Raw genomic sequence first — 7,918 nt, forward strand, 5'->3', positions numbered from 1 at the left:
AGCTGAGTGATATATCTGAATAACAGCCTTGTTAGAAAGGCTATCATGTTTTGCTCCTTGCTGAATCATCAGGGACGATAGCGGCAATATCACTTTTTCATTGCTAATGTATGGCTCAAAGGATCTGACAAGGAGCTAAATGTTTGATTCCCTGGGAGAAGCTGCTTTACTGAGGTATAAGTAAAATTTTCCATCTTTTAAAGCTTAGATGGATTCTGGAGATGCCCATCACCCAGGAGCAGGAGCAGTAACCAACCACATTCTCAATATTATTCCTGCTGCTGTGCCTTCCCCAGTCTCTCCAGTCTAGCTGCTACCTTCTCATTTAATTCAGGTCTGTTGCCCTGTCTTGGGGCTTCTTATTCTTACTGTTCGTTTCTCCATGGTTTTTCCAAGCATCACAAAGCTGTGTCCAGTATCCCAAAGAAGAACACCATGAGTCACTGGGCAGCTGGCATTTCTCAGCACTGTTACCAGTTAAGAATTAAAACCACTTATTTGCCTTTCAAAGCTTTGTATGAACTAAATGTACCCATACCAACTCAATTTGCACAGAGGTTTGGAGTTTATTTGGTGGTAATGCAGATGTCCATCTGAATAATGACAAAGGAAGGAAAATGTTTTGGGTTGATTTTGGCTATGCACCTGTGGCAAAGCCCCTCATGAGAAGTGCACCCAGAGAGCACAAATGCCCTCACAAGACCTCTTCCTTTTGACTAGAGTTCTGTTTTTATTGGTTCAGTGCCTTTTTTGTGCAAAATATTTGCACAAAAAAAAGGTAAAGTTTGTATTTCAGGAAATATGTGCATATAAAACCTCATTTTTGTCTCCCTGTTTGAAATAGAATGGGTTAGATTTTAGATGATCTCTCCAGGCTCTTTTAGCCCAATTTTCTCTAATACTATGAAACCAGATATAAATGACACCTACCCAAAAACACTAATGTTTTTCTACTGCATTGTAAAAGGGACAATACCTGCATGTAGATTGGATCATGAAGGGTAATAGAGAGGAATTTAAATTTAAGAAGTGAAAGCAAAAGGAAAATTACAATAATAAACAAACTACTTGTGATAGACACTAGAGTAATTCCTGAAAGCTGTTTATGTAATGCAAAGACTCACTTGAAAAAGACAGAATGCTATTATTTTTACTATCAAGTGTCAAACTAGGGCAATGTAGTTATTACAGTCCTGTGTATATAAAATTTCTTAAAAGCCAAAAAAAAATTAAGAAAAACTTTGAAACCTGTCTTCCAAAAAAGTCACACAAAAAGCCAAATTAGCTGTTAAATTAGCTCAACTGTTACAGTGCAGCCTTGCCACTGGAGTACAGAACAACCATCTCCCGTGAATTATTTTAGTTGCAAAGAGTAAGATCAGCAGTTGTGATTATCAAAATCCAAATCTGTGAACACAGGGAGCTTTTTAGCATAGTAAGTGAAGTCGTTACTAATTCCCCACTGCCAAAACACATACCTCAACGTGCATGTGAGCACAGACTCTCATGCAGTTTTTTCTTTCCCAGTAAGATCTGGTTAAAAGCTGCTTCAGTAGATTTTAAAGCCCACTGGAGGTGCTACACATTAACTGAGAAGACTGATCAACCCATACAGTATTAAAAAGACATTTGTAGACTCATTTAATCAATAATGTACAGTATTAGTGTGCAATTTAGATCGAGAGAAGACAGCTGTAAGATTATGATACATCAGCTAATGAAAAAGCAAAGAGAGAGTGTTTCAATTCAGCAGAGAGGCCAAGAGGCAGCTTCTTAGCTGGTGGGAGCAGTGATGGTAGCACATACTCCTGGGTTTCTGAGCCCATAAGCCGGCTGAGGATTTCTCCCAGAGCAAAGCGCAGAGTGAGCTCTCTCACACAACATCCTTTCCACAGGTGTAAGTGGCAAGATTTCTGAGCCGCAAAGGCTCCAGGCTTCTAAAAAGGTCAGCTAAGATTATAAAATAGCCCTATTTGATCTTGAAATGTTTCAGATGCTGACAGCTACCCAGGATATGTCGATATATATGTGGCAGCCTGATCTGAAATCCTCTCTGATTTCAAGACTCTGAAGTAAGAAGGATTTCTGTAGGAAAATGAGCAAGAATATGAAATTCTGCACTGATCACACGAATTACCCTAAAGTTATACAGCAAACCCATATGGTAGGTTTTGGTGCCATTCTACAGATATGGCTATCAAGTCCTAAGGGCTGGACTGTTCTTTCAGATTTGGCCCTTTCTCACTGCTAGAAAACGCACAGTTCCCTTAATGTGTGAATTCCCCACAGTGAGCAGAGCTGGCCATATGGCCTCATTCCTAAACCAATTTGATGTAACGAGCGAGTTACCACACAGGGTTGGAAAAGTGTAGAAAAGCAATGGTTACCTGGGTCACCATCCCTAACACACTGTGCCTTGGGGTCAACACTTGCTTTGTACTGCCCAGGAGTTCCTGCTAGGATTGGGACCAGTATAAGAAGCAGGATTGGATACCTACAGTTGGCCCTCTTTCCCATCCCTTTTCCATCTTCTTCCCCACATCTCAAATACAAACCTCACAGCTTGTATTTGCAGAGATATCTAGATTTCCTTAGATATTCCCTGGCCAAGTGCTCCATTAATGAGGTAGATACATTTCAGCCTGCAGAATATGCCAGGCTCTTGGCAGTGACAATTGCCTCACGGATGCACCATCTGCTGCTCTTTTGGTGTGACTGGTTACCTACTTTTCATGGCACATTTCTTTTTGCTGGCTGACTGACTCCCAAATCCATGAGGTCCTCTTTGAGAAAGCTGTGCAGAGTTTCCTGATGTCAGTACTTATGCAAACACATATTTCCATGAGAATAGCCTTGCTCATCTTCATGTTCTCCTACGGAATTATGATACTTTTGCTGGCTGCAGTTTTTGATAGCAGAAGTTTGCTCCTTACTTTTGTAGGAAGACACAGTAAAATGACCATTTTCTATCACCAATGTTGAAGAAAGTAGCTGTGATTGCAATATACGAGCTGACATAGGTGTCTGGAAAAATAGGAAGACTTTACAGATATCCTTAGTCTTCTTTACATAAATCACCACATCTCTCATGTGCCAAACATCACAACTCCATGAAGGGCTCCCTAAAGGGAGATTGCAGGGAGAGATGGTCAGCTGCAGTAAATGTTATTTTCTTGTGTTGCCCAGGACAATGTTTGCTGCGTTTGATGCAGACAATGAAGATTTTTCCTGCATGAAAAAGCAGGGATTTGGGCAGTTATTGACAGAAGTTAAAAAATATTGGAAGAAAATCCAACCAACTGAACAAAAAAATCCCAAAATCCAAACAAACCCACATTTATAAAATGTCAAGGTTTTGGACATTTTCTGAAATTACTAATTCTTGGTGATGTTCCCTGTCTTACTATACATAAAATCACTGCCGATACAAGTTTAGTTTTATGTAATACTCCATATGGTGGATTCATAAAAACCTTCTACTGGGAATACCACCATAAACTACTATTTTCTGCTATAAAAAACAACCATTAAAGTCAGACATGCACAAACAAGGTAATCTGCCATAAATTTTGAAATGGTAAAATACTACAAATGTAAATGTATTCAACTCCCGTTGCAATGCATGTAATTTCCATAGCTTTATTAGAAATCCTGCAGTTGCAGTGGTTTGGCGATAGGTTATAAATACAGTAGGAATGAGTCAGCATGCAAATCCCTTCTGTGGAAAACAATTTGAGAGGTTTTATAGCCCAAAGCTGTTTATTATTTTGTAAGAATAGTAATGCAAGTTCATGTTCAAAACCTGCTGAGAGAAGAATTTGCAAATATCCTATTATAGAACAGCCAGAAAAAAAAGTATAAGACCTGTGTAATAGCATTGGGCCAGATCATTTTCACATCCCCATTTAGCTGATTCTTTTTTTTCTCATGCACTTATTAGGATCCTTGTGAGATTATCACCCTATCACACTAATAAAATGAGAGCACAGCTAAGGCTTGGGATTTCATTTCTGAGTTAGTGGAAGAGTCCTGAAAACCTGAGACGCACAGAACTAAAAAAGGTTTCTGGATATAAATATAAAAAAGTTGCCATTAATTTTGAAAGATTTCATGTTTGGGATTTTTTAAAATAATTTCCTGTTTATGTAAATAATGAGGAGCAAATGTATTTTCCAAACCCCTTTATATCCATCTGACCCAAATATTTCTCTGTTTCACATAATAGATTGCAATGAACAAACTCTATGAACATGATCTAATGATGTTGCCTAGGTATACTAGCAAGTGCAGAAAGCTATGTATTGTCAAGGCTGTCTCCACTGTGCATGTCACACTGCAGAGAAACATTTTTGATGCCAATGAATAAATAATGAGGTAGGTTCTGCAACTGTGCTTGGTTGGCAGTGGAGGCAGAAGGACATTCCTCAGCCCTCAATGCCCTGTGCCAAGCAAAGGCCTTCTCTGGTGTGAGATCTGCTCAGATTTTATACAGTGCAACGTTGGCCAAGACTGTGTAGCCACCAGCCAGGCTGGCCCCGACAAAGCCAGCTGCGTATGGCCACACTGCATGACAAGCACAGAATTCTTGGCTTGGGGCTTTCTGACCTCTCACAAATCCAGGCAGAGCATGCATATTCCCTAACTTTTGTGCATTAAATACAGCTGTCAGTGTAGCTGTAAGGATTACAATTTTTTAACCAGGACAATCAGACCAGACACATGAAATTGTTATTCAAAGTGAATGAGTTTTATCTGTTCACTTGGAATGTGGGAGAAGAAAGATATTGATAATGTCCAAAAATTTTTTTAACATTTCAACATTTTGACAGAAAAAATACAAGCGAAGTGTGTAGTTTGGCAAGGGCAGTTTGCATGGAATAATGTAGGGTTGAGGGTTTTTTTCCAAATCAAAAGAGAATATTTTGAATCAGTTTAAAAGGGAAGGCTTCAGGGTACCCTAACTGTGTCCTTCCTTTACCTGAAGGGGGCCTACAAGAAAAATGGAGAGAGACTATTTACAAGAGCAGATAGTGACAGGAGAAGGAGGAATGGATTCAAACTGAGAGTAGGTTTAGAGTAGATATTAGGAAAACATTCTCTACTATGAGGGTGGTGAGGCACTGGAACAGGTGGCCCAGAGAATGTTCCCTGGAAGTGTACAAGGCCAGGCTGAATGGAACTCTGAGCAATCTGGTCTAGTGGAAGGTGTCCCTGTCCATGGCAGGGGGTTGGAACTAGATGATCTTTGATGTCCGTTCCAACTCAAGCCATTCTATGACTCTATGAAATTAATGGGGGCTCAGCTGATTGCTACAATGCTTGAGCAGAGTTGTCATTTGTGTTTTCCATATTTCTGCTTCTCTCTAAAGGCTGAATACCTTTGTTAAATTATCTTTCCTGGGCAAATTATCTTTCCTTCCCACCTATTAAGGGCATCAAAGGCATCAGATGCACCCAGTATATAATGACAGGTGTGGCCTCATAGAAACGCACACATGAAATGCCAAATAAGATTTTCAAGATGCCATTCAGTGGAGACAGCAAAAGAAAATCTGATTCAATCTGATTTAAAAGATTGGATGTTATTTTCGACGTTGCAACACAGGAATTCTCATGTTTTGCTTTCATCAAATAGAGCTTGATTTTGACATTTTGGGGATATTTTGAACACTTTCTTATTTTGAATTCTCAGACTTATTTGAGAGAAATAGTAGAATTTTTTGTAAACTGGGTGCACAATAAACAATATAAATTATTCACCTACTTGTGATGAAGAATATAACATAAGTCAGCTAGATAGTGATGAGATATAAAAAATGAGTGTTTATATGAAGACACTGATTTGGAACTCATGTATACTGCAGTCATAAAAAAGTAACTTAAACAACACTGGAAAACAGTTATTCCTATGGTGTATCTAATTACCATGTTATTTACAAAAATTACTTTTTTTACTTAAGAATCAGTAAGAAATTACTTTTTAAGACCATTCAGTTCTGATTTTTTTACTGACTCAGAAGTACCATAACCATAAGTCAAATCTAAATAATAATATTTAAGACTAAAATCAACAAAGCCACATTTGTAGAACGTATCCGAAGTGGAAGGGACAGGAAGCCTTCATTTGCTATAGGCAGCTAACATTTCCCTGTCTAAATAACCAATCTCATTACTGTAATTTCCTTCTCCAGTTTAAAAGGAAGTCATATTTTCATATGCATGACAGAGTAAGTAGTATTTTTTCTATTAATAAGAATAACAGGTACTGAACTATTCTAGTCAAACACTGATCCCACATTTAACTATATTATTATTATTTTTCTAAGGAACTTACTTTCCCAACAGTAGACAAAGTTGCATGAAATTCTATTCTCCCTTATGGCAGTATGAACATAGAATAACCCCATCACTACTAACAGGACAGAGAAAGTGCAGTAGCAGAAATCTACATAAAAAGCTGAAAGTCACTAAAATCATTGCCACTCAGTTTCCCACTTAAGTCCCAGCTCCCAAATTCAATAAAATTTTGCCCAATCTTAGTTTCATTATGCACTTCTGTACTTTGTTTATCACAGCCCTGGTATAAATAACTGCATAAAATTACTGTTCTCAGGTAGTATAAGACATGAAGATACAGAAAGACACAAGTTAAAACAGATCATGGATTACATTCTTCTCCAGTTCCATATTTTCTTCCAGATAGCCAAACTCAGAACAGCTATATGTAACCAATATTTCTTAGGTCTTTAATTTCTGAATGAAGTCAGGGAGTGTTGGTGCTGACACTGAAAACTGCCACTTACTGAGCAAGGTTTGAGCTAATTGTCAGTAACATTAAAAGCAGATTAACGGAATAGAAGAATTTCTGTTCCTCCTCATCAGATATGAAATCACAACAAAAAATTTTTCTTATATTTCTGAAGTCTCTTGAGGGTGAGTAGGCTGTCTGTGTAAAACATTTTAAAAATATAAGGTTCATGGCTAAATCTTCAACTGCATGAAACTCTGTCCTAGAACAACTCAGGAGGAGAGATAAGAAGGCAGCTTTCAGCTAGTTTTCAGCTTTTTTCCCCTATAGTGGCCTGACACTGTTGGCAGAGCTCACAGGGACTGCCAAGCTGGTGGAACTCCAGAAGATGTGTTTTATGCTCTAGTCCTGCCTCTGCCCTTGAAAGCCACACTTCTTGTGCCCCTCTTGTAACCACTGCCCTACCTCTATGTGGGAAGGCAGGAAGCAGAGAAGTGCCACTGCTGCCCTTCTGCCATCTCAACATCCTTCTGGGGCCTAGGATCTGAATTCTTGAAAATTTTATCATAGGGCATGAGCATTTGCAGGAATACCCATAAAGGTTATTGGCACACTCAACAGAACAATGCCTAAAAGCTGTGCATATGCATAAGGAAGTAAGACGCCTGAGGACAACTCTGTTGCATAGGTATAGGTAAGGTCACCTAGAAGTCCCTTGCAGATGTGGGAATGTCAAGACACACTCAGAAGGATATTTGGGGATTCTCCTTTTAGAGTCTGCTACGAGCCCTGCTATCTATTAATACTGTTTCTTTCCATTTCAAGAGACTTTAGCAGAAAGCAAGCATAGAAATGAATCTGGCTTCTAAAAATTCCATCTCAGTTCTCTGAGCTGGGCTCCATGAGCCACAATACTACGGCTTAGCAAACTAGCCTCTGAAATTGGCAGGTTTCCACCACCAGCTCACATATGTGCAAGTGTTTTTTCAGGCTTGTTAAACAAAAGTTGTGATTTCTCATTTCTTTCCTCTTCCACAGAATCATAATTTAAGATCTATCATTCAAGATTGAATGATGGCCTGATCTTGAGCCATGTCAATATATCACACAGAACATTAAAACCTGACCTTTATACACAGAATAATAAATACATGTGAGTCACTTACAAGG

The sequence above is a fragment of the Chiroxiphia lanceolata genome, chromosome 1 (assembly GCF_009829145.1).
Source record: "Chiroxiphia lanceolata isolate bChiLan1 chromosome 1, bChiLan1.pri, whole genome shotgun sequence".
NCBI classification, from domain to species: Eukaryota; Metazoa; Chordata; class Aves; order Passeriformes; family Pipridae; genus Chiroxiphia; species Chiroxiphia lanceolata.